At 51.4% G+C, this 27,434-nt stretch overlaps 1 protein-coding gene across 1 annotated transcript in view; it reads right to left on the bottom strand.

Annotated features, from left to right (window-relative positions):
* MYT1L (myelin transcription factor 1 like) overlaps window positions 1-25,772 on the bottom strand; it is a 205,371-nt gene extending 179,599 nt beyond the window's left edge. Inside the window, exon 1 of the mRNA XM_054570031.1 lies at window positions 25,662-25,772. The gene's annotated coding sequence lies outside the window, so the exon portion shown is untranslated. The remainder of the gene's footprint in view (window positions 1-25,661) is intronic.
* Between the last annotated feature and the right edge of the window lie 1,662 nt (window positions 25,773-27,434).

The raw sequence follows: 27,434 nt of genomic DNA, 5'->3' as shown, positions 1-27,434 counted from the left end.
ACCCCTCTGTGATCTGAAAGGGTTAATGTGTTGCCAAAGAGTGAAGAATTTCCATTCTTCGCTTCTCACCAACAAGATCGGGCCTCATATCCAGGAAACTATTAAACTCTTTAAACCCAGGCTGAGAATCTCCTTGACAGACAAACGCATTTCTCAGCTCGAAGGCCCAGCTGCTGAGAGATGTGGCCACAGCAGATGACCCCTTCCTGCCCCGCTCCCTCCAGGAGACCTGCAAGTCCCCCCGTCGTGGGCCACAGAACCCGTTTCTTTGTGGGCTTAAAATCAACACAGGCTTTTTCTTTATTCACTTTCGGCTGTGAAACCTTCATTTTGTAAATCTACATAGTTTTCACTCTTCATAGGATTTCCTCAGTATTAAGACACCACACATTCCTCACGAAACTGGTCAGACTGGAGGCCTGCCCCTCAAGCCTCTGCGGCTCCCCGCCAGGGCAACAGCGCAGCCCCACCGTTCTCGCCCCAGCCCCGCACAGGCCTCCACGTGCTCTGGCACGCACCCCCCTGGGCCTGCTGGCAGCCTGCTGGGTGGGCACACGCTAAGTGCACGCGCCCCTTCTTCCCTAGGCGCTCAGAGTCCAGCGGGACACAAGTGCGGTTTCACGTGCTGGGTGCACCGCACCAGACATGGGCCGGAGGGGAGCACGCAGCGTGCCCCACGCTTCTGTATCATGGGCACTAAGGAAAGAGGATCTCCTACAGCAGAGATCGAACTCTGTGCTTGTTCCTTCCTAGTGTGTAGTCGTTTGCTAGAACACACATGGACCTGCAGCCTGAGACTCCTAGCTGGAGAGAGGCCTGCGAGGCCTGAGCAATGCGGCGGCGCTGGCATGTACTCACCACGCCACTGCTCTATGCCAATCGTCGCTCCCCTCCAACACCGGCCAGCAGAATGGACCGCCCCTAAGCTCTTGTGAACAACTCTCCAGGGCTGCAGCCATCCTTTGGCAGAGCATGAACCCTCGTTCTCTGAGGATTTTTACATCACGTTCGATGTTTACAAATAGCCATGAGTCACATGGGGCACAGCAGCTGAGTAAGCTCAGAGAGAGAGCCGAGAGCCTCGACTTTTGGTCAGAAGCGGGAAGCATGCTGTGAACCACAACAAAACCAACTGGTTCAGAAGGCAGTTTGCTCAGAGGAGCTTTAAAACACAGCAGAGTTTCTGGGAAGGGAGACTGAGTAACAGTCCTTGGGAGATTAAAAACATTCTAATAACAAGCCTAAGCCTGTCTTCATTTGTTACTTTGAAATTCTGAGGGTTTTTTTCCCCGGCTGTAAAGTTTAATGTCTCCTTTCTAGTTAATATAAGAATATTACATCTTTCCTTTAACATGAAAAGGTTATTTTTGTCTAATTCTTCTTGGAAGTTCAGAATTAATACCATTTATACTTTCTTTGCACAACACAAAATATGATGATTGCTGTATCTTGTCAGTTTTAAGCTTCAGACTGCTGTGAACCCCTCCCTAGATAACATTTCATCCTGTTTCGCTCCTTGTACTTACTGTCTAGAGAACCAAGTCACGGGCCTTCTCAAGCGTTCGCTGGCGTGGTAGGTATGTGCAGGACTGGGCCATGCACTGGTATGACGTTCCTCTCCAACCATCCTTCAATAGTCCTCTTTTCTCATAATTCTAACATACCACTTATGTTGTGCGTAGCATTCAGTGTGGTGGTATTTTGGTAGAGCACTTTGCTTGAGCCATGCTCACTCATTTTAACGTGGACAAAGGTGAAGGACCGACTCCCGGGCTGTGCTGGGGGGAGCTGATGCCCTCCTGTGACCAGATGATCGTAGTGACATCTGTGTGCAGGAGAACTGTACCCAGGACCCTGCATGCATGGGAGGCTAGGGACTCCGTTCCCATTGCTCTGTAAGCCGAGGATCCCCACAGGCAACCCAAAACTCTTGTAACTTTTACCCAAGGTGTGGATTCTGAATTTAGAAAGCCACACGTTGCTGGAGACACAGAGAAGGACGGACTCCGGGAGAGTCCCAGATGGAGCACCCGGCAAGGGAGGTGTCTGCTCAGCGGCCCCTTCCCCAGGCGCAGTCCGCCGCGGCGGCTCCCCGGGAGAGCCTGGGTCCTCTCACGGGGCGCGGAGCCTCAGTCACTCACATGCCGGGGGCTGAGACTGCTGCCCTCCAGCTCCGGTGTGGGGCTGCTCAGGCTGACGTGGGGCCAGAGGGCCGGCATCTTGGAGTGCGCGGTGCTGAGACAGGAAGGAGCAGGAGCATGTACGTGGGGGATGTCCCAGTGCAGAGCTTCAGGGGCTGGATCTACCGCCTGGAAAGGGATCATGTGGGTGAGGGCACAACAGGAGTCCCAGGGGTCAGGATCGGCGGGTTCATCCTTCTCCCTGACCCCACTGAGCTTCGCCTGACCCCCACTGTGTGGATCATCTCAAGAGAGAGGGTGCGAATAGAATTTATGGGTCAGCCTTACATCGTATGTTCCTGCACGTTGGACAGGGCCCCTGGCCTGTCCATCTGGCATGAGACAGTACTATGTACTGTGCAGCAATACATACATCTATCATGTTACCATCGATTTATTGTTCCTTGTATAATCCAATCCGTGGTCTGTGACTCCTTGGGAAAGCGTGACTGAATAGTTGGATTAGAGAACGTTAAGTCTTCTGCTCAATCTCTAACACTATGTTTCAGCAGCAGCGGGAGCAAGGAGAGAAGGAGACTGGCGGGTTGGCTGGGGACCTGCAGGCGGTTTCTGTCTCTGACAGAAGCTCCCTGGGAGCTCCAAGTGCTTGCCCTGCTGACAAACTGCCAGCGTGTACCCTCCTTGGGAGTGGAATGGCCTATGTTCATACACTTACAGTTCACGAAGCAGTTTCTCAAGGACCAGAGAAGTGAAGAAATTTATAAGGCCTTTTAAAATTTTTAATTTTAATTTTCACTTGACTTTTACTGGATAGCCAGCATCTTTCAGCTGAAACTAACTAGGTTTAGAATTAAAAACTACTCACAACTTCAGTGACACAACACACTTCCCTTGAAAACTAAAGAATATTATGACTCATGCCTTTAATTATGTAATTATTCCTATAAATCTTCTCTAAAAAAAATAGAAAGTTACTGGGTAGAAAATATGATTATATGTGTAAAATAGCTCTGATCATGAGAGCTTGTTATCTTAATACACAGCATTTGCTTCCTTCCAAAAGTACACACACCTGTGCTGACCTCGGAAGCTGTGGTCTCACTGGACTCACAGGCACTGTACAGCCTGCACAGACGGCCTTTACGGGGAGTATTATATAAAAATAAAACTGGATTAGACAGATGGCCGCCTGGGCCCTGAAGATGGGAAATGGAATCGCAACCCACTTTCCCTTGCATGTGTTTGAACAGCCCTTCCAACACGGCAGCCCTTTTGTATATGAAACAGAGACCTAAATAGCACTATAGATAAAAGATGTGTTATAAAAATCATCCTGTCTTCATGGCTTCCTTCCTGTTGTTTCTGAACTTGCTGACTGCATGATCCCGGTGGGATAAAAGGGTCCTCACAGAGCCAAATTTAAATAGAAAAAGTTAGGGAGGCTATAGCATAGTTTTACAACAAAGAGGGTGGAAGTGGAAGATCATACAGAAAATAAAAGGAGAAACCTTTGTCTCTCAATTACTTATTGCTAAGAAGGCAGATTCAAAATGGTGGTTTTGGGCAAACTTAAAAAAAACACTTAGGAAAATATATAGATATTATTTATGATATGTGTAATCGGATTTATATATTAGATATTTATTTGTTAATATATTACATAATCTATAATCTATATTATACACTTCTCAGCAATAAATATGTTTATATTTAGAATAGAATTTAATATAAGGTTTTGATAAATCTCCATTAATCACAGGAATAAATTTGGCTTAAAACTGAAAGCAACCCAGGAGTGTTGAAGCGAGGCCGGAACTGCCCGTGCAGGATTCGATACAACAGTCACATCATGAAATAAAGCTCCGTGCAGACGGAGTCTACGCTCTGCCCTGGGAAACGAGGAGCCCTACGCGTCAGGCCCCACCAGGGCAGGTGACAGCGGCCTGCTGTCCCTGCGAGCTCCCCTGCGTGGTGCTGGCACCGCAGTGTCAGGGCCGCGTAAAGCCCAATTTACACAAAACTCATCAAGCTTCTAGGTAAGCCCAGAGGATAAGATGTCCTTTCTAATAATTTTCACAAAGTGTTACGTGATTTGGCTGGGAGATTACTGCAGCTTTCCCCCTAACCATCACAGAAGCAGATGTGTGGGATCTGCTGGCATCGGGATGAAGTAACCGCTCACACAGTCCACCCACACACAATGGTGGAGACCTGGCGGTCAGCGGGAGGGCCAGCAGCCAGAGCCTGAGCGCGGGGAGAGCATGCTGACGAGGAGGGTCACCTGGTTTGCGGTGCCCAGGGCTGCGCCTGCTTGTCAGCCACCCCCGAGGCACACCTGACCACCGGAGCTAATTGGGCAAGAAGGCACTGCTGGAAATGCCGTGGGCTGTCCCTGCGTCCAGAGCTGGCTCAGCCTGCGCAGGAGCTGCTGTTGGGATCCAGGAAGAATGAAAACAATGCCAGCATCACAAGCGTATCTGAATGGTGAACGTTCCCTATTGTTTCCGTGCTTTCTTGTCACTTTCCTGTGCTTGTCCTAGATTAATCGATGAGCTGATGACAGCCACTCAAACATGAACATGTTAGACTCGCCACCACTTTTAATGGTTTTCTCTGGTATCTCTGCAACAGAACTCTGGGCAGTGCCTGGTGTGACCCTGAACATCTTCCGCAGCCACCAGCACTAGAACCTAAGTCAGTCAGTGTGTTACTCTGAGGAGAAAGGAATGGGTCTGGAGTATTTGCTGCTTCCCATCAGAAACCACCTCAGCCGAGAGACAGCTTGAAGATGGCCCTGCTCAGCAGTGAGGCACCATGACAACCGGGTACTGCAGTTATTAGCATTCCAAAGCCGTCGGAAGCTGCATCTGAACTCCAGCTGCTCGCAGGCTTGAAAGCACCCAGTGCCTTGCGAATCTCTCAGACAGAGGCCTTTGGAGATGAGCCTTCCATGACCGATTCGTGTTCCCGGTGTGAGCTCTCCTTCTGATGACGACGGATGACACACACAGACGGCCGTTTCAGTTGCGTGTGTCCGAGTCTGCACAGCGCCACGTTCACAAAAACTGGAGGCACCCGGGGTGTGTTTCCAAAGGGCGCATGGCAGCACCTCCTGCTGGGGTGTGTGTGAGGCTGCAGGCCCCCGGCGGGGTCCGGGGGCACTTTCAGCTCTGCCCCAGGCTGGGTCTGTCCTTGTGGGGTGTGAAAGGTGAGTGAGTCACAAGGACTGACAGCCAACTTTGTGGCCAGACACAGTTTCTCTCCCACAGAAGCCACCTCTTCTGCCACGAAAATTTTAGCTTGGGTCCTTGTGACTCCAACAGAGGCCGGGTTCTTCGTACCCCAGAGAGTTGGGGGCTGTGTGGCTAGAGGCTGACAGCGCGCTGACAGCCTGCCAGCCTCTTATGAGAGCTGAACGGCAGCCATAGGCCCATGCCGGCAGATGCCTGTGTCCCAGACGAGGACAGCTGGGGCACATGGCAGGTAGCACCATCCACCTGGGAGGCCCCGCACCAGACAGCAGTTCGCTGTCACTTAAAGACACAGGCCCATCTGGTGCTGTGTCTCCTGCCTACTAGAAGGAGTTCCAATTTTGAATTTTAACACACTTTGCCTTTCACCTTCCCAATCAAGAAAAAAACCCAGACACTGCAAACTTTCAACACCAGCTAAATTTGTAGTTTTGAGAGCCAGATAGAGAACTGCTGGCAGTGATCAGGGAACGGCCACCTGCATCGGAAGCGCACCTCCCACTGAGGTGGAGGCCGGGTGACACCTCTCGCCTCCCCCCCACCCCGGGGCTCAGCTGCCTGGATCCCATGGAAATACTCTGGGCTGTCGAGGAGACAGGCAGGCGTCTCAGAATGACCGCCTCATTGAAGGCACAAAGGAAAGGCTTGAGTACAGAGGCGTCCCCTTAGCTCTCAAAGGGTGCCAAGCGGGAGAAGCCGGCATGAGGGCCGCAAGCCTCAGAGAGCAGGGTGTCTGCTTTCCTCTCTGTACAGTGTACTGGAGAGTCCCTAGGGAATGTTCTAGAGTCAGATACAACAGACACCGCCAACGGAAACGACACGACACAGGCTTTTTGCCCTGCAGGCCTTCTTAAAACCTGTCCGAGGTGAGTGCACAGGCGGCTCTCTGGGAGGCCACGGGTCTGCGGCGAGCTCAGGTCACGCCCCGGGGAGGGTGTTCTGGGCGGCATGTGCCACTCAAGAAGGACCAGACTGTGTCCCTGCCAGCAGGTCACAGACTCGCTGGGGCGGCCACCTCCTCCGTGGCCCAGGCGGCCCCATCTAGGCGGGCAAGCCCCCTGCCCACTCCGGGACGCGCTGTGTCCTGGAGGCTGCAGCCAAGAGGGGGCGAAGCCCCACAGACGCCCTCCCTTAGTTTTGTTCTGTGCAGGGCCCCCTCCCTCCCCCTCTCTCACACTTTCCCCCCTTCGTTTCTTAATTCTTGTCTGAACAGAGCACATTTAGCAACATGAAAATCACATAAAATTACCCCAAGAGAGGCTGGAGAGGTCCTAAGGGGACTCAAGGGGAAGTGTCTCGACGACTCAGGAGGCAGAGAGCGAGCGCAGCTCTCAACCCCGTGGGAAGGGGGGCAGCAAAGGCTGATGGCTGACTGTGCTGCCTTGGGCTGTGCGTTCGGAAGGCCAGCGACAGCCGCGAGCGCGCAGGTCAGGGCGGGGACGGCACTCGCGAGCCCCAAGGCCCGCTGGGCGTCTCAGCGTGGCCTGAGCTGATCTGGATTCCTGACTCTGCTAGGCTGGGGACACAGATGGCTTACCAACTCCTCCCTCCCTTAGGCATGGCTGTCACATGGGAGGGAGGAGGATCAGAGCCGCCTCCCCGGCGCCATGCCAGTCCCCCTTGGCCCCTCCTGGAGCCGCCCCCTCCCTGCCACCCGCAGTCCGCAGAGCAGGCACCAACCCCCCTCCCTGCCACCCGTCGACAGACGCTGCGGAGTGCCTCGGACTGCGTGGCCCCACTGGCAGGACCAGCCCTGCTGCAGACCCAGGACACCACGCCCAGAGCCCGGCCTGCACGCGCCCCGCCCCCAAGTCCGCTGCTCAGCCGGCGCCACTGTCTCCCAGCCAGGCCCTTGCATCCCATCCTTGCCAACAGGCCCCGTGATTAACACGGCCCCTGTGTCATCAACGTCAGAGTGATACGCCGAGGTCAGACCCTGACACCTGCCTGGCACGTGTTTGCTTCTCCTCTGCTCACCTGCTCGAGGACAGTGCACGGGTTGGGGGTGGTCGGAGACCCCAAGGAGTTTCTCCGCAGGGAAGGTGGGGGGAGGAGTGAGCCTCAGAGAGGCCTAGAGGAAGGCGGCCTTGGACCACCAGCTGGCAGAGGCTTTCCTCAGGACTAGGATGAACACGAGCACACCTCCAAGGAACAGAGAACATTCAGGAGACGGATGAACTGACTTCATACGCGTGGACAGATTACATTTCATCTTCACTTGGTGACATTTTAAAACTAAGCAAAGACAGTTGTTCCTAATGTTACTAAACTTAAATTCAGATTTTAACTATCCATCTACGGCAGCAGCTTAGGTGGTTTAGGAAGAAACAAGCCAACACTTCACTGGCCAAGTGTGGTTTGGAGGTCGAAGCTGCGCCTACCTCCTTCTCTGTCCGTCCCGTGTGGCTCTCCCTCCGGCAGCCAAGGCGGCCGCCGGCGTGGATACAGCTGCGCTTTTTCTTGGAAATCACATCACGGTTCATAAGGATGCTAATTTGTTTTGAGCCCTAACCTGGTAACATCAAGATATCTGTTCCTTCTAGGGCCTTGAATTCCTTACATCATTCTAATGGCTTAACACTTTCAATCTTATTTGTTTTCAAAGATGCAAAATATACAACTGGGTTTCTGATGGGGCGTTCCCAAATTATCTCCACTTCCTTAAGTGTCCTCGAGGAAGGGAGAGGAAGGGAGGAAAGGAGAAAGGAAGGAGGAATGTGGAAGAGAGAGACAATTAGGGAAATTCTGAGGCCTGGCCCTAGGCAGGAGCGGCACAGGATGGTGCAGTTTACGAGAGAAAACACCCTGGAGTAGTCCCCCTCACCCACGGTGTCGCTATTCACAATTCCAGTTACCTGTGGTCAAGTGTGGACCAAAAATAGTAAATGGAAAATCCCAGAAATAATCAATTCAGAAGTTTTAAATTGCGTGCAATTCTGAGTAGCTCAAATAAATCTCGCTCCATCCCGCTCTGTCCCCCCCGGGACGTGAGCCACCCCTCTGACCAGCGTCTCCGCGCTGCCCACGTTCCTCCCCATCCGTCACTCAGCGGCCGTCCTGGCTACCGGATCCGCTGATGCTGGGGGGCAGGGCTTGTGTTCACGTCGCCCCGTTGCACTGACTGACGGCCCCGAAGCACAAGAGGAGCGAGGCTGGCAGTTCGGATGCGCCCACGAGACTCTGGAAAGAGCTTCCTGTGAGCGAAAGGGAAGGTTCTCGACTTGATAAGGAAGGAAGTGGTACGTTGAGGTTGCTGAGAACTGCGGTGAGAACACACCTTCTAGCCATGAAACTGTGAAGGACGAAGAGACATTCACGCGAATCTTGCTGTCGCACCTCAAACTGCCGCCGTTCCGGCCACCGTGTGCGGTAAGTGCTTAGTTAACATGGGAAAGGCATTCAGTTCGTGGTGGAAGACAGGGCAGAAAACGCGCTCGGGCGGACGACCAAGTGCCGCACGGGAAAGCACGGGGCCCGTGCGCAGGCTTCAGCAGGGACCCCGCCTGAGACAGTGACCAGATGCACAAAACTTCCAATATAGTAAATTGTTATAATTATTCTATTTTATTATCGTTGTTGTTTTCAGTCTATTAAACACGAGACATTAAACTTCACCATAGGTCCATGTGGCCAGGAAAAAGCACAGCACGCACAGGGTTTGCTGTGACCCGCGCCTCAGGCGTCCCACCGGGGGCTTACGTGACCCCCGGGGACAGGGGACGACTGTGACGAGAATACGTTCACACTCATAAAGCCAACTGGGAATAACAACCTCTGCTCTCTCCAAGACAACTCAGTGAACATCATTCTTTGAATATGTTCAAAGGGAGAAATGATAACTTAGCCAGCTTAATATTTCTCATTGAGCTCAGTGCCTACATCTTGTGTTGCTTAAAGAACAAATGGAGATTCTTTTTTTCTACAGAGCCGTAAATCCAAGCGAGAGCAGGCCACCGCTCCGACGAACCCTGGCATCAGGGCAGCAGGAGGAAACCAGCGTGCGGGCAGCAAGGACACCCGCACAGGGCGCGCACGTCGGCGGGCGCGCGGGGGAAGCCGCAGGGGAAGAGGCCCCTCCTGCCCAGTCCGCGCCCGGGGGACTTCCGGCGCTGCTGAGCACCCGCGCGACGGAGCGCCCCGTGGACTGCGTGGCTTGCCCTCTAGACCTCAGGGCAAAAGCTGGCAACAGGATTCGTTCTCTGCCCTAACGAAGCCTTTAACCTAGGGGTGAAAAGAAGGAAACGACAGCACAGGAAGGGCGGTGGCCCGTTTGAAGTGAGTGCGGCGAGCGTCACCGTCACGGCGGGAGCAGGGGCGACCGGACAGGGCGGGCCCCAGAGCGGGTGACTGGCGGTAACCGGCCAGTGGGGACGCAGACCGAATGAAGACGTGTCAGTCCCGGCAAAAGTCTCAAAGCGAATGCAGAGGCGGGCACGGGCACCGTCAGGTGTGCCTGCGGGGGTCTCCAGGTGACTGGACCCGATCCATCAGGCACGCGGTGTGAAGTGGCAGCTGGAGAGGGGGTGGGACGACACAGTCTCGAACCGCGGGCCACGCTGGAGAATTCAATCCCTCAGGAGCCACCAAGGCTCAGGGACCCTGGAGGCAGGGAGTGGCGCTGATCCACCCAGCTCTCAGCTGGACCGTAATAAAAGCTGTGGCGGGCGGATGGGGGGAGGCCCTGGCGTGCTCCCGGTGGGAGACGGCGGCTTTCCGACCCGGGTGTGAGTGGCAGGGCTGGAGGCGCTGGAGGGAGGACGCTTTTGGAGCTGAAATCAGCAGGCGCAATGGTACAGGGGACCATGGTGAGGACACTCCATGATTTCAGCTCCGGTACCTGCACATGTGACAGTCAAGGCAAATGGAGACCGGACAAGGAGCCCCCAGAGGCAAGGCGACGGCCAGAGCCGGGTGTGGGATCTGGGCGGCCCGAGCGATGTCCAGGTCAGGACGGTCTGGCATCCGCAACCCGGAGGAGCGTGGGGCAGCAGGCTGGCCGGAGGGTGGGGGTGGGGCCCCCGGCCTGGGGGCGGTGCTTCCGACAGTGGGGGCGGAGCAGACGAACGAGCATGCGCAGCGCTGGGTGCAGCCGCGTGGCGCTGGGATGCCCGGCGCCTACGCAGCAGCGAGAGGAAGAAGGCAAAGCAGAGGGCGCGACGGGCGAGGCGGAGGTGGAAAACCTCTGTAAAGGGAGAGCAGCCGCGTCAGAGGCGGTGCGGAGGCCCATCGAGATACAAGCTCAGAAGGGTCAACTGGACGTGGAGCCCAGAACTCCACTGGCAGCATCAGTGAGCTCAACCGAAGGCGGGCTGGTGAGTAAGCGGGCCTGCGAGGCCGCTGTGGAACGAAGACCCCTCTGCGCGGCTTTTGATGGGCCGGGTGGGGGAGGGACGCCCCGGGGGAAGTCGCAGAGGCCCCCGAGAGCTCGCACACGAAGCGGGGGTGCGGGGCGGCAGCCCGTGCCAGTGAGAGGAGGGCGGGCAGAGGCAGGCGTGCGGCTGACAGGCCGTGTCTCACCCCACGCCCTGCTTCTGTGAGGGGCTAGGTGGGGGCACCGAGGGCGGGGGGCACGCGCCCCGGTGTGAGGACCGCGCTCTCCTCCCACGTGGGCTGCACCGGAGGCCCCGGCGGCGTCGGGCCGCGCGGGACGAGGAAGCCCTTCCTAGCGCCCATTAGCCCCGTGGCTCAAACCCATGCCCCGTGGCTCAAACCCATGCACCGCCGGCTGAGCGAGCCGCTCTGCCTAAACAATGTTTACATCAATTAGGATTTATTAACTCAGTCGCTAGGAAACTCAAAAATAATCTGTGTTGGCACTTGAAATTAATGAGACATTAACTGATTACCTAAAGAGTAAATACTTTAGTCAAATTGATAAATCTTAACTTCAGACAACTTTCCCCAAAAAGCAGAGTTGGGTTTTTATAATTGGTAAACTAAAAAGTAATCACCTGTGTTGTAATCACCACGTATCTAAAATACCTGGAGAAGGTCGCCTCTCCCCTGGAAGTGGCTTTACGTCACTACTGGCTACTAAAATCTCTTGGGTGACATGAACGGGACTTACTGGCCACAAGAGTGAAGTCTTTGGCCTCCAGAACCATCAGGCATGACCCAAATGTACTTTAGAGGTCCATTTTTTAAGATAAGCAATGTAAGACGACAGTAGTGTTGTGTCTGTAAACACCTAACACTCACTGGTGGTCGCTGTGTCAGGCACGACACAGGAGCACAGTGGGCACCATATCATTTAGTCTCAGGTTACCCCACGTGACAAAGTCACGAAGTCACGCTTGTCCAAGCCAGCCTATCCTGGAAATAAGTTACTACTCTTAAAGTTGATGTAACTATCACCTAGATCCTCAAATGACAAACACTGACTCATCAGACAGAAATCGGGTTTCCTGAAAATGTCTCCTTCTGCTGCCCTCCACACCACCATGGCCAAGAAGGAGATAGTACTTTGTAACGGAACAAAAAAGATAAGTCTACTCTCAAAAGTTTACATAAGCGTGTGTAAATAAACAGATAATTCCAAGTTTTTATGTAAAATATTTTCAGTTGAACTCAGCCTATTTAATTCTCAGGTGCAAGTGTGAAAAAGGTCTAGTTTGAAATTAACTGTAGATCAGACGTTCACTGCTCTCTATGCACGGAAGCTTTTAGCCTGTTTGCGTCCCTCCTAAGGGAGCTGCAGGCTGGTTTTGGCCTCCTGCCTGTCCTCCAATCAGCGAAGCTGAGGGAGGGGACCTAGCACAGTCTGCCCCAGCACAGACAGTGGGGTCCGAGGGGGGTCAGGCCCCCCGGAGAGCCTACTTGGGGCAGAGCAGGGGATCCCGGCCGAGGGGCAGAGCCGCCGGGCAGACGCCTGCCGAGACCTGCGAGCAGCAGCGGGGTGCTGGAGGAGAGGAGGAGAAACAAGCGCGTCCTCGTGGGGTCTGGCCAAGGTTTCCAACAAACATAAGACTGTTGTTCTCCATTTATTCCTATCAGTTTTGGGGGAAATCCCATGATTTGATTCAAGCCAATCTAGGCACAACAGAATTTTCTTCATATCAGAATTGGTTTGGCAAAATACAGGTCCTGTTGAAATGCTGGTGAAGTGACAGCTCAATTTCTGGCTTCTTAGTCGTTTAAAAACATGGGATCCAGAGACTTTTTATAAAATAAAAATGTAGATAAGTGAATGCACCAAAATTGTAGGAATAAATCATTAGCTTTGTTTTTAGGATTTATCTCAGCTTTATAACAGTTTTAAAACTGTATAATGAAATTATAGAGTATGTAAAAGTACTTTAAAAGGAAAAGTGGTATATAGAAAGTTTTCTCATTCATGGCTTTGCTCCATTTATGAGAACACATCAGGTAACTCATAATTTTCCGAAGCAACTTGGCAAACTCGACATGCCCGTGGGTCGGACTTCCGTACAACAATCATTTCATACCATTCTTTCATTCTTCTGAAAAATTTCCTGTCCCACTGAGAAAGTGGCAGGGTGGGCAGGTGCTTCTTCAAAGGCTGCTGCTTCAGTTCCACTATGACTGCCACAAAAAAACACAAGTCTTAAATGTTTCTTTTTTAAAATGGACAAGGTCAGAGGCCCATGAGAAGTACGGATGATCTATGCACTGGACATATGACACCAGATGAAAGCTGGGAAACACACCTACTTCATGAATATTCCAAGCTGCCGCTGCTTGCCTCCTTATAAATCCATTTGTTTCGCTTGCAGGCCGGGGTGCTTTAGTTCGTTTTCACTTAGTGTTAAGAGAAAGCACCTGTCACCATAGATGGCGTTTCACGCTAAGGTGCTTTTGGGGGTCCTGTGGGAGTCCGCACCCCTCATACACGCAGGCAGGTTCTGTTTGCCTGGATTCTCCAAAGGGGCAGGTCCCCGAGGCCCCCGTCATCCAGACACAGCCGTGAGCCGCGCACCACACTCCGAACAGGGCTGCTCACCCGCGTCCTCACTGTGTTTCTGGGCCCCCATCCCTTCCCACTCTGTTCTCTCCAATGAACCCTCCTCACGGGGACGTGTGCCCTCTGGGCGAGCCAGCAGCTCCAACATCACCACTCCTACATCGCGCCTGTCCTGCAGGCCAGGGCGGGGAGCGACACGCCCAGCTCACAGCTGTCCTCGCCAGGGGCCTGGAGTGCTATCAGGGAGAGGAGATGGATCTCACGTATGCCTTGGCTCTTGCCAGGCAGATGAAAAAAAAAAGGCCTTCTGATTCCCTTCCATTGTTTTCTGGACAAAACGTCTGCAAGGAGAGGCACGGCAGACGCAGCGAGCGCTGTAACACAGTGTGCTCGTCATGGAGCCTCCTCACCAGTCACCGGCGTGTTCCAGGCTGTCGTCCCCGGGCTGCGGCTCCCAGACCCACAGGCGCCCATCAGAAACACGCCTGGCGTTCCTGTTCTGCATGACACCCACGCGTCTGAGAGTAGCGGCCTTCCACGGGGCCCCGTCCTGCCCCGACTCCCGCTGGGATTTAAGAGCACAGGAGCCTGTCACTCAGCCATGGCTCTGCTCCCCTCTCCAGCACCTGTCCTCACACGCAACGCACGCAGGCCTGCTCTTGTGTACATACGTCTTGACGCCAGATGTGAGGGCCAAGACATCGACATGAAAGACAAGCAGACACTGGCACTGACTCAGGATGCCTGTGTGTCTCGCTGACAGGGGACAGGGCAGATGCCACCATGGCTCGGCTGCCTGGTCTGGGTCAGGGCGTCACCGGCCTTTGGAGTAGAAAAAGTCTAGCCTCCTCTGAAAGGACTTGTACCATGAAAGGAGGACTTCGCCTGCTCTTGTGCCACATTAGAGACAAATGGCTTTTGGAAATGGCCAGCAGAGGGACAGCAGACAGCTCTGAGACATCTGTCCCACAGGTCAGGCAAAGCCAGGAGGTCCACCCAGGGCAACGCCGGGGGAAGCAGAAGGACTGTTGGCATGGTGGCCATGGGCGAGCTCTTCAGTCTGAGCTGAACACGCAGAGAAGAAGGGAACTCGGGGCATGCACCGAGCCCTCGTGGGGACTGCTGACGACGCCCGTTCCGCGTCCTCGAGCCCCTCTGCCACCCTGCACCCAGGCTGACTGGACCCCCTTCACACGTGAGTGTGGGTTCTGGTGAGCGCACAGGTGAGCAATGCCTCCCTGTGAAGGGTGTTCACCCGGCAGCTGTGGACTCGCCCTGGAAACGTCCACACAGCAGGTGTGGCGTGTGCTCTGAGCCCGCTCTACTCCCCAGACCAGAGCAGTGCTGGAGCCTCAAGGACGCCGTGGCTGAGCCACAGTGCCTGCCCCAGGCCAGCACCCACTGCAGACATGCGTGTTCCAGGATGCCCACAGGCTGGCAGCTACGAGCACAGACACTGTAGCAAGTGGGTCTTCATCCCCTGCACAGGTTGTCTCTTAAAAGAACAGAAAAGTCATGAGCGACGTCTCACCCTGAAGCCCTCGGAAGCCTGCAGCCCCGTTGAGCAGTCAGATGGCCTTTGGAAACGCGCGCGCGCCGTGACCTTAACCTCGCACGTGCCTTTGCACGTAACTGTTGATAACACGCTTCTTTTGGAGTGCTCTTCTGTGTGCTCCTTCTTCCTCATCCCCTCCTTACCCTCATAAACACACAGGAAGCCGCTGAACTCCGACGTCTGAGGTGCTCAGGCCCTGGACTCAGGCTCTGGCTGGACCACCCACACAAGAGGTACAGGAGACCGAGCCAGGGCTGCCCCCTCACCTGTTGGGTGACCTGGGGCGAGAGGCGGCCCACCCTCCGAGCCTTGGCTGCAGATGGGAGGAGTCAGAGAAGCGGCCTTGTGGGGCCACGGAGACGGCCAAGCACAGCGAAGGCTGTGCCCACCACGCGCACATGACCATCTTCAGGACTCAGTAAAGGTCAGTTGTTTTTATTATCATCATTACTAGCGTGTACATATAAAAGAGTATGTACGCTTTGTATACGAAAGCTCAGGAGATGCCACATTTTTGCTGTAACAAATATCTTTTTACTTCCCTAGAATTTATAGCCCTCATCAAAAGAGAAAGGCTATCATTATTTTGGAAAAGGGTAAAGAAAAGAGAAATTTATCTTGCTTTCTTATACAAAAGGATTTTTACTTGACAGAGGAACATTTCCTATACAGAAGCATTCCAGCTAATAAATGAAGAAGAAATGACAGAATGTGATTTTCCAAACCAGAAGAAATACTGAGCCTAGGTAACGAGCTGCCTGCTAAAATGAGGGGAGAAGGTTGATGGGTGACTTTCTGACGGATACATCAGGCTGACAACCTGAGCGACATGGGTACCTGTGTTACCTGTGACGTCCCAGACGGGACCCAGTCCCACCTCACACGCTTCCTTCTCACTGCGACGCGGCAGGACAGCACCCACACACCCATCTGAATCGGACCAGTCTCTGATCAAACCCCAGTTTGTGGAAAGTACAGGGGTCAAGGGGACATATTAAATGATACCAGAGGGGTAAAATCAGCCAAGTCTAGACGGCAGGCCCCTCTACAGGACACAGGGCCCAGCTGCATGACAGGCAGGTGCGAAGCAGCAGAGGGGGAGGAGGAAAATGACTCCGGCCCAAGTGGGACCGCCGGTCTGAGAGACGCAGCGCGGACGCCACGCGGGTTCTGGGTCAGACAAGCTAACTGTAAGAGTAGATCTGTGAGACGATCCGGGAGCTCCTCAACTCCTGTCTGAACAACTGAGGGCAATTAAGACTTTTTTAAAGGTCTTATTGGTGGTTATGCTTTTACAAGAAGAACCTTTATATTTTAGAAATTCATTCTGTAGTATTTCTAGATGAAATTATACACCCCCTGCTTGGGGAAGGGAGAACGAGCGGGATACGGCAGAGGGAAGTTTTGCCGTTCTTGAGGCTCGGAGATGTACCGTTGGGGCTCACTGCCACTTGTGCACGTGTTGAATGTTCCATTAATAAAAAGAGTAAAAAGCCAAAAAAAAAACCAACAAAAAACCCCCACAAAAACCAAAACTAAGAGAAGGCTGAATAATCATATTTGCCAGGTTGAGTGATAAAACGTTAAGAAATGAAAGACGCGGGTGCTCTGGGCCTGTGGTGATGATGCAGCCCCAGGAGGGGGCAGCTCCCGGGAGCCGGAGGCGAGGCGCTCCGGCTCGGTGAACGCGCTGTGGCTTAGGGCGGTGGCTCCTCATCAGTGTGCGTAAGAATTTGTGAGGTATGTGTTTAAATTTTTCACACCTAGACCCTGTCCCTAGAAACTTTAATGTAACAGGTCTTCAATGCAGATCATAAACCTATATTTAAAAAAACACCTAGGCCTTGGCTGGTGTAACTCAGTAGGTTGGCACATCATCCTGTAAACTGGAAGGTCACAGGTTCAATTCCTGGTCTGGGCACATGACTACGTCGAGGGTTCGGTCCCCAGTCAGGGTGCATACAAGTGGCAACTGACAGATGTTTCTCTCTTTCTAAAATCAATAAGCATGTCCTTGGGTAAGGATTTAAAAAAGTACCTAGATGATTCTAATGTAGGTGGTCCTGGAACCACTGGAAAACCAGTAGTTTCGGGTCAAGCATCCCTATTTGTAGTTTCAGAAGCAGGTACACAGGGTTGTTTGCTCAGGATGGCTCATATTAACCAAGTCCCAAGTTCACAGACCAGTTTCAAATGGAAGCAGCAACGTGAATGTGTCTGAGAGTAACAGACGCACGTCAGCAAGCTCCATGCCCCTTCTTGGGAGGCAGCCCTGCTGCAGGACCAGACGGTGTTAATGAGATTTACGAGGACAGAACGTGACGAGGGTTGACGGTAGCGCTTGCCCTATCGACATGCCTTTACGGACTTTTCCCAGCTTCCCTCGAGGCAGGATTGAGACCTGCCATTTGACTTCCAACTAATGACACTTTAGCCTGGCCCCAAACGTCTTGTAGAATTCCTAAGGCCCCACTGCTTTCTGGAACACCACAAATTCCAGGTGGCCAAGCAACAGAATGAAGGGGCTGCCCAACCTGTATCAGGCTGCGCTATGAGCAAGAAAAAAACTTTTATCATCATACTTCCTAAGTTTATTTCTGAGTTCACTTTGAAATAGCCTAGTCTATCCTAATTCAGATGATAATGAATTTGACAGACATTGGAAACATTCTATCACTGTCAAGTGGCTGCAGAGAGTTCTATTTTGATAGGCGCATGGAGTAACGTGATTGGCCACCTGTCCAATTTCTGGGGTGGGGACCTCACCACATCCTCACAATTGCTAAGAATGCCAACTGTCATCTTGTCTGCTCCAGGCACACTTACTCAGATTTTCTGTGAGAACAAGCCGTTAGTTGACAAAGAGTCTTAAAGGTTTATAACTGAGATGGAATTTATACTCTCTGCTCGCAGTGGTGAAAAGTAAAAGAACCAAAACAACACATGGAAGCAAGCAGACCCTCATGTCTGCTTGGCTGACCCTGTCAAGGCAGCATGGAAAGCACACCACAAAGAGGAGGCTATGACCAGGTGCAACGGTTTCTGGGACGTGAAAGAGAAAAGCAAATGTGCTGCTGACCTTGTTCACTGAGGGACACAGCGGTTTCCCTCCAGGGATAACACTGAGCGCAGCAATCGGACCCTCAGTGCCATCCCTACAACAAAGGTTTATCATTTAAAGATACAGACGTACATCTCACATAAAATTTTCTTATGGATACTGAACTAAGAATAGCAAACACACTTAGTCCCTCCTGACGAATTTGGCCAATTAGGATTATTATTTTACTGGATGATGATGGTGGTGGTGGTGGTGGTGGTGATGATGATGTAATGCCGTTTGAGTGGTCGAGGCCATGCAGAAGGGTTGGTTGGTTTTTGTTTCTTCATGGACTTAGGCCCACACTTTTTGTTCTCTCCTGTTCTCCCCTCCTCCTCCCTTGTTCCACTTCTCTCTCTGGTTTTGCTGAGCATCCCCCTAGGCGCTCGTTACGTGGCCTGTGTGCGCTGTGCTTCATTCCTGTCTCCTGTCTCACTTTACGCACCCGTCTGGGGCCGGTGGCCTGTGCGTGTGGAGCCAAACGCTCAGCCTCCGCAGCCCTCCCACCCCGTGAGCCTGCATGGTCCCAGCCGCCGAGCTCCCAGCATCGACTTCCGGTGACTGAGGTGCCAACATGGCTCCCTTTCTGATCTGTTTACTTTCCTGTAACAGAGACTGGCAGAATATCTCACAGGCAGCATCCGCTCAAAGTGTTCACTGGCCAACCATGCCTTTGCCTTCCGTGTGGGAGTGAATTAAAAGAAATATGGTGTTCATAAAATTTTGACATTTTGCTTAGTGATTTCAGAGCATGTGGAAGAAAGAGATAAGCCATGGATTGATGAGAAAAGGACTTTTCAGAAGAGCAAACACACTCTTCTCAGGAGGAGGGGATTCTAGTCTCCAGGCTTTACCCACAGATCTCCAGGTGTGCGAGTCCTCGTGCTGAGTGTTCTATCCCAGTAACGCTTATTTTAATTAATCAGGCACGAAACGAGTCAGGGCGGTCACAGAGTGGAAGGGGCCTCGTGCTCCACATCCCTGTGCAGCTCTGCCGCGAGCAAACGCTGTGCCTTGGAAAGGGCTCTCCACGTGCAGGGCCTGCCCTGTGCTCATGGTGACAGGGGCGGGGGGCGGGGCTGGTGCCAGCAGGGGGCGCTCAGCACGGAGCTCGGCCGGCTGGCCGGGCTCTGCTGGGCACAGGGAAGGGGTTCAGAAGATGCCCCTGGAAGACAGTTCCTCTTCACTGGAAGAACAAAGGAGTTTGTGAGTTCTACTCTAACTGTGACATCATTAAATGAATGTTAAGAAATGAATTTTAAGGAAAGGTGCAGTAAGGCCACCTTGTACCGTCACAGGCCGTAGTACACACACTGCCAAGTTACCGGCGGTGTGTGCGAATCACCCCCGCACGCACATCCCACACGTGATCGCGCTCTCGCACTCGCAGACTCTCCCTCTCTCTCACAGACTTATTTCTGAACCTTTGGAAAGCAGGTTGCAGATATCAGAGCTACTCACACCTAAATCCTTCAACACTTATCCCGCAAGGGGAAACAAAAACCGTTTTCCTATATAACCTAACGGTTAATTTTAACAAAAGAAAGTTAATTGTTTCAATCATATCATAAGATACATAGTCTATATTCACATCTCCCCCAGCTGTTCATAGTATGTTCTTGTATCTCTTCTATAAAACAACCAAAATATAAAATCACTTTCCCTTTTTTATTTGAAAAAATAATTTTATGATGGCTATTTTTTTCCACATTTTTGTTATCTCATAGCTATTTCCTGGATTTTATTTTAGAAAACACTTTCTATTAATAATTTTGAAACTTGGGCTTTAAAAAAAAAATCCTTCACCAAGGACATTTTTTTCACTGCTTTTTTAGAGAGAGAAAGGGAAAAGGGAGAGAAACATTGATTGGTCACCTCCCATATGGGCCTGGACCAGGGATGGAACCCACAACCTTTTGGTTATGGGACGATGCTCCAACCAACTGAGCCACACTGGCCAGGGTGAAACTTTGGCTTTTAAATTATAACTCTATTACTGAATGAGCAATGATATAGTTTCTTAGTTTACATTTTGTGAAACAAATTTTACATTAGAGGATTTTAGAAGAAGGAGCTTGCATGAAATATCAAAAGAGCTGTGGGAAAAACTGGAGTCCCGGAAAGGCTACTGGGGCTGGTGCGCACACATCAGCACTGCTGACCCGGGGAGCAGGTGGGAGGTGCCCTCCCACTCACCTTGTCCTTCCTTGGCTCCTTGGTGCCCTCCTTCCCTCCCTCCTCCCTTCCTTCTCCACTTCCTCTTCTCCTTCCTTTACATTTGCACACTTCAAAAATAAGTAAAAATGAATGTAGAAATGAATAAAGATGATGAAAACTCCCCCCGGTCCGGCCAGTTTCTGTAGTTGTTACACACACAAACATTTCTATCAGCTTGTCTATCCTTCTAGAAATTTTATGCAAATACAGGCAAATATGTGTGTGTGCATATTTCTGTTCCTCTTCTGCATCGTTTTTCCTTTAACAACACACCCTCACGATCTTCCTACATCGGTTCACAGGACGCAGCTCCATTTGCCCAACAGCTACACGTTGAGCAGAGGCAGTTTGGTCTGAACATCAGAAAACATACCACAGATGTAATGCAGGTTACTTACGCCTTCATCATTTACGGTGCAGCGTGGATGTCGCGGTCCTTTATGAACAATAATGACAGTAACTGACACTTAAGATGCTTGAGTTGTATGCTAGCCACTGAGCACTAGATGCTATGTGTGTTACGATGGAAAGAAGCAGAAAACATTCTCCCATTGTACAGATGGAAACACCGAGGCTCCGAGAAACTGGCTGCGCAACATCTTCCTCCCAGACGGGTGGTGGTGTTACAAAGCCCACATCTCACTGTGACTTGCACCCTAGCTTCACAGCCCGCGAGCCGCCTGCCTTCCGCATCCCACACAGCCCTGGCCTAGCAGAGCGCCTGATGACAGCTCGACTCTCTTTCCACCCCACCCTTCACACCACCTTTGTCAAGGGGAGGTCAGCTCATGCCGCCTCTGTACTTCAGCTCGCGCTGGGGTCCCTCCCAGTCCTCAGGCCTGAGCCTGAGCTCACAGGCCCCACACCCTCTGCTGCCGCCGTTCCCCAGCCCCCCGGGTCCTTCAAGTGCCAGTGTGACGTCGGACACGTCCACATCCGTCAGGAAAGCAGGTAGGCCCCCTTGGAGTATGGCCCAGGCGTTAACTCCCTAGGACCCTGCGTGGCTTCTCTAGGAACAAGTACGTTCTCCCAACTGTGGACTCACGATGCTCTATTGCTTTGCACATATCATCCTCAATTAAATGCTTAAACATGAACAGCTTTGTGGCAAAATTCTATAGTTCCATACTATATCTATGTCTGGCATGTAGTAGTTGACCCAAAAAATATGTTACATAAATACACAAAATTATACATTTAAGTGTATGAATGACATTTGCAGTAATTTATTCAACAATATATTTCATTTAAGAAAGACATTTATTTCCTCTAGGTATAAGTTAACCACCCTCCCTTCACTTGTGCCTATAAGAAGTAGGATGAGAAACAATGAAGAAAACAGACAACCTCAACGCAGTGACTTCCAGCCTGCGGGTCTGCAGAGAGCAAAGACGGAGGCTCAAGGAGGCTCACACAGGAGGCATGTTTGACGGAAAGGGCCAAGGGCAGGGCGTGTGAGCCAATGCATGGGATTTCATGACAAATTGGAACACATGCGCTCACCAGGAAACTAAGTGAAAAATTGTGGCATAAATTGAAAGGTAAATCTTCCTACCACCTTTGACCACCCCCCTCCCCGCCAGTAAAACACAAAACTGAAAATGTGTGAATGTATACATACCCTAATATTGAACATGGTCCAGAAAGTTCTGCACCCTCTCTTCACATGAGGTCATCCCATGTGAGCTTCTTATGTATCACAAACAGGAGAACCAGCCCCGCCACGGCGTGACCGCCACTTCTTCACGGACAAGCTGCACCCAGTGCCTGGCGCACAGAGCCCGCTTTGTGCTGAGGGCTGGGAATGCAACCAGAGGCCCTGCGTGCCGCGCTGACACCAGACAGCTCTGGACAAAGCTCTGAGCGGAGAAGGAAGGGCCCTGGGATGTGCCATCTCAAGTCCAGAAGCGACATGTCTCCACTGTTCAGGGATTAGCTGCCTGCCAGCAGGTCTCCCTTTCCCAAGATATTGGGGAGGCCACCAACCTGCATTCTTTTTAGCACTAAACCCCCAGGGCCCGTGGGTGAAGCCCGGACACTTCTGTCCGATAGAAAGGCAGCTCACTGCCCGACTCAAAACCAGCACAGCGGCTTGGCTGACCTTCCTGCCTTTTCGAGAACTAAATTTAATTCCTTATATGCTTTGTATCTCATTTAATCCTTATAGCAGTCCCATTAAGGAGGAATTATGATGACTATTTAACTGACAGGGAAACTGAGGTTCGGATCCAAGGAGTTGGATAACTTCTCCAGCGTCACATAGATAGTGACAGAATTAGGATTTGTTCTCTGGTGAGACTGCCTCCAACTCTTATTAACCCAAATTTCTGCTTGACATTAAACTACTGGTGGGACTAGCAGACTTTTCTTCACTGCTTAGGGCAACATGGCAGGAGCATACAACTGTAGATGGTGTTTCTAACATTTTTCTTTTGCTCATTTCCTCCTGTCCTGATCTATTCTGAGATAATTTATTAATCATCAAAGTACTACTTTAAAGATACGTGCAGTCTAGCAAATCATTTCTGTGGAAAATGTCAATTAATGTTCTGCATTTTGACTAAATGATCCACTAATTCACATCCCCAAAAAGATAAAAAGTTTGAGGCATTCATAGAATAGCCTTTTAAAACTTGCCCTGTGACATCACTCACTTCCTTCTCCAAGATTCGCCCCCTTTTCACGCTTCTGATCCACGATAATGCAACTTGAAACAATTCTCTTTTGCATTTGGTGTTTTACTGCATACGTTCCCTATATTTTTGTTTTGGCGTTAGAGACTTCTGGGAAAGCCAGAAGGGTCACTTCTGTCCAAGCTGCGTGGCGTGGCCTTGCACCACGGCTTGTCCCTGCGCTGCGGCGCTGACTCCTGACACTCACTAGTCACTCTGTGAGGTGTACCCTCTTTTGGTTTGAGGGTTTGACACACACAACTCCCTGTGGCTCCAAGTGGAATGACACTCTTGGATAATGGTTTTAATTAGATTTTATGTCCCACATAACTTTCAGGATGATTTCAGGATATTCCTTGGCAGGCAGGTTGATATAAGCATGAAAAGTAATAGAAAATCGTCTCCTCTTTAAATAGGATGGGTTTTCCTTGTGTGCCACCCCGACTGCCACAGATGTAACAAACCTGCTCTCTTCAGCCTCCTGATAGGCTCTGTGCACCTTCTGTCTCAGCTCAAGCCTCACTGCTGAGCTTGCGCACCAGCCAAGCGTTGGTCTGTGGAGTCGAGGTGCCTGGGGACAGTGACTTTAGACTACTGCATGAGCGTGCAAGGAGCGCAGTTTGAAAAGAGTAAGAGTTAGAGTCTGTTTCCCAAAGTGACCGGCCACTGAGGAACCGCTCATTCAGACGCTAACCGCTGGCGGGCAAGCCCCTGAGGACCAGGCCCCTGCTGCACGTCCTGTCCGGTTTCCCCACACGAGGCCACGCCCCCTCGTCTCCGCGCGGCCGGGGGCTGTTCCAGCAAAACAGCGGCGTGGGGAGCCGCTTCTGAGACCCCGGGCCCACTCGGAGCTACGCCCTAATGGTGATGTGCACATTTTCATTCTGTGGACGATCATGGGAAAACGTATACTTTGTTCTCAGTAGCCGCTGTGAGGAGATATTAGTGTTCCCATTTTGGAATGCTGATCTCTTTCTTTTAATCCACTGTTTTATTTCATCATCCATGGACAAAGCACTTACGATGTGCAGCAAATAAATACTGATTATTCCTGAGGGCCAAACCCTCATCGTTAAGGAGTAAAAAATACCCAGAAATCAGAGTTATCAATACGGCCAGCGTCTGTGCAGCTCTCTCCTGCTGACTGTCATGTGCTGTCACCCAGCTTGACACCTGAGCAGCCGCTGACCTGCAGTGTGGCCCAAGGGAGACAGCACCCTGGCTGTCAGGACGGCCGGCGCACTGGGCCGGAGGCCTGCGGGGACGCCCGTGGCTGCCCTGCATGTCCACCCCGGGGGAGGCTGCCCCTCCAGGGCCCGCTGTGCGGTGAGAGACAGGCCACGTGTGGCCGGGAATGGACAGACTGGTGCTGCCCGCTGAGACCGCGGGGCCTCTTCCTCTCTCTGAACAGCCCCGACGTGCTTGTCCACCCTGAAAACCAGATGTGTTGCCACAACTAAGAGCCTATTTAAGGCCACGCTTGTCAAGCAGAGACATGGGTTTTTCTGTGAAAACTAGCTTATTGTCTCATTGTGTTTATTTAATTCACAGTGAGATTTGTATATGAATGCTTTGTAGTAAACTATGTTGGTGACTGTTTAACGTCATACCAGAAATGTCAATTCAACAAATCCATGTTTAAATATTAAACTCTTATTATAATCCATTACTTTTTAACTTACGACTACAAGTATATGAGATTAGATAAAACATGATAGCCTATATACATAGAACACCTACAGCCCAGAAACTTTAACCAACTTGAAACTCAAGTATGAGTTTAACCCTCACTATGAGCAGGCTTTATATTTTTTAATTCCCGGGAAATGACTCTTAAGCATAACGCCGTCCCCAAACCCAACCACGGAGTGCAGGGAACCCCTCCAGGGCAGTGAGCGGGGTGCCGATGAGAGAACCGTGCGGGCCGCTGTGACCTGCTATACCCGGTCACGACGCTCCGGAAGACTGCAGTGCCCACAGGGCCACAGCATGTGGGGGACAGGCCCAGACTAACTTCCGTGTGGCAGGAAGTGGGCCCACTGTCAGACGGGCAAATGGGGCAGTCGACAGACCAACACATGACTATCACACAGTGCACCTCAAAAGACAGGCCAGGGTTTTCCTCATAGAACACCCGAAGAAATCAGCATTTCACCAGCAAAGTCACGTGTGTGAATGGGCCTCCCCAGAGCGGGCACTGAGCTCACCAGCAGGGCTTCCCGAGGGAGAACATGCACAGGCACAGAAGCGGGGACTGGGCACAGGTGAGGCTTCCATCACGTTACAGCCACGCTGACCGCCAGCGCATCAGATTCCCTAAAAAATGTGCTGCCTGGGCAGCAACCATTTGGCGTTGCCCACACCCACCCTAGACCGCAGACCCCACGCAGCACCCTTGCCTAACAGTAAATGACTAACTTTGGTAACCAGTTACTTTTGCAGCAAGTTCTGGGTGGGTTCTGTTTGCAGGGATTCAACATAAAACATTCCTGCTTGAGGCCTGGTGTCCTCTTCCCCACTGGCATCCTGAGGACCCTCATGGGACCCAGGGGACGCACATCTTCTCTATTCCCTTCCCTACGGGGCTTCAGCAGCAAGAACCACATAGGCATCATCTAATTTAACTGCAAATGGCTCTTTTTGATGTGAATGCACAACAGAACCCCTGACGACCTCCCAGAGCCAGGAGGCACCAGGAAGCAGGGCAGTGAGGAGCAACAGGAGAGACTGGAGCAGCAGGCGGGGGCCCAGGGAGAGGACCCTGTGCTCAGTCCCGCAAGAGTGGGACAGCGGGGGGCAGGTACCTGAACCCGGTTGTCGCCTGGTGAGCGCTCTCTGCGACAGACGTGGCTGCCTCAGTCAGTCAGGGCTGGGAGTTCAGAGGTGCCGGCTGGAAGCGATTTCACCAATTCTCCTTCCGGCTCATTTTCTAAAGGACAAAACAACATCACAATGACCACCTGAAGAGAGGGACGAGAGCTCCCTCCTTGGTGCCACTGCACTTACGATCAGGAGTGATGTTTCGGGCCAGGTCGCTAACTGCACAGTGAGAAATGCGTACAGGGCCCCAGGCTGAAGCGTTGATGGGGAGGCCAGGACGAACTTGCGGACAGGCTTCCAAGCACTGGGTTTCTTCACTTTGAAAACTCACGATATTTAAATTTTAAATACGTGTCTAGGTTTGAAGCTCCAACTAAGTGCACTTAATATTTAGATGGGCCCATTACCAGCCAATTTGTAAGACTGCTGTCTTTAACACTTTGATGCAGTTTAAGAAACAAGTTAATACATGAGAAATATTTTGGATGTGTAATTATTTCTTGGAAATATGATTTCATTCATAACAGAATATAATCTGGAGATGACAAGGGTGGTTCCCAATATCAGCTCCATTTTATTTTAGTAGAAAAATTAGAAAAGACATTATCTTAATTAATTTAAACTAGAATTTATTTACTAACCTTCCATCAAGACTCTCCCTGATATTGTGTCAATGTTAGGAACTACTAACTGTTCTAATTGGAAAAGAAAGTGCCCAGATTATTTCAAACTATACTGCCTAAGAGAGGATTTATTTTCATTTCAAAGGAAAGATGAACTGGAATAACCGAAAGTGGAGAAGGAGGTGCCTCAGCAGTGGAAGCTATTGTTTCTGGCACAAACCTCGGAACTCAGAGGCACTCATTAAAGGGAGTCTGTGGCAACAGCAGCCGAAGTGTTAATGGGCAGCAGTGAAGTGTGTCAGGCAAATGCAGGACCCCGAGGGCTCTGCATGCTGTTTGTGATCGGCCACCGCAGCAGCATTACCACACACCCTCTAAAAGACACTGCACCGTGCCTTCTGTGTGCTGCCTCGCCATGAAGAGAGTGTTTGGGGGCTTGGCAGGGGGGTGTGAGATAAGATAACACGCAATTTCCTATGAAAAGCACAGCCTATAAAATGCAACCCTAACAAATTTTATTATTTTCCTAACACAGGTTTACCACATCAAGCACATAAAGAACAGAATAATTCACAAATATGCACATGGAGCTAAAAAGATTTTAAAATTACCCTGAAATATCATGGTTAAAAAATAGAATGAGAGTTAATATGGTTGTTTTGTGTCAAAGTCTAGATTCATTAGAGTTATTTTATAAGATTTTAAAATATATTAAGCTTTTAATGCAAATTGTGGTTTGCGATTTTATTTACAGCAAATACAGATATCTATACTCAGAAATCTTGAGAGCAATGTGTTTTGTGGCCTTTCCCTGTTTACCAGTACTCAGGGCACACACACACATGTGCACACCAACAGGCCTACATGCATGCACACACACGTGCAGAATGTGTAGACATGCAATGTCGGCAGGAAATCCTTCTCACCACTAGTTGTTCTATTCACAGTGTGATTTGTCCATTTAACTTCAGTACGACCAAGGCAAACGCCCCAACCATCTCCTATCAGATGCACCCCTGCAACGCCCCTGGATTCAGAAGTGTGCCCGCTGTGCAGGCCGGGACACGGCGGTGCCTCGTCCAGCCCCGGCCCAGCAGAGCGCGGAGCCCAGAGCCCGGGCCTTACAGGAGCAGC

This window comes from Pteronotus mesoamericanus, unplaced genomic scaffold (assembly GCF_021234165.1).
Source record: "Pteronotus mesoamericanus isolate MK-2021 breed Mesoamerican mustached bat unplaced genomic scaffold, CSHL_Meso_final contig_101, whole genome shotgun sequence".
NCBI classification, from domain to species: Eukaryota; Metazoa; Chordata; class Mammalia; order Chiroptera; family Mormoopidae; genus Pteronotus; species Pteronotus mesoamericanus.
This window is presented reverse-complemented; position numbering and strand designations above follow the sequence as displayed.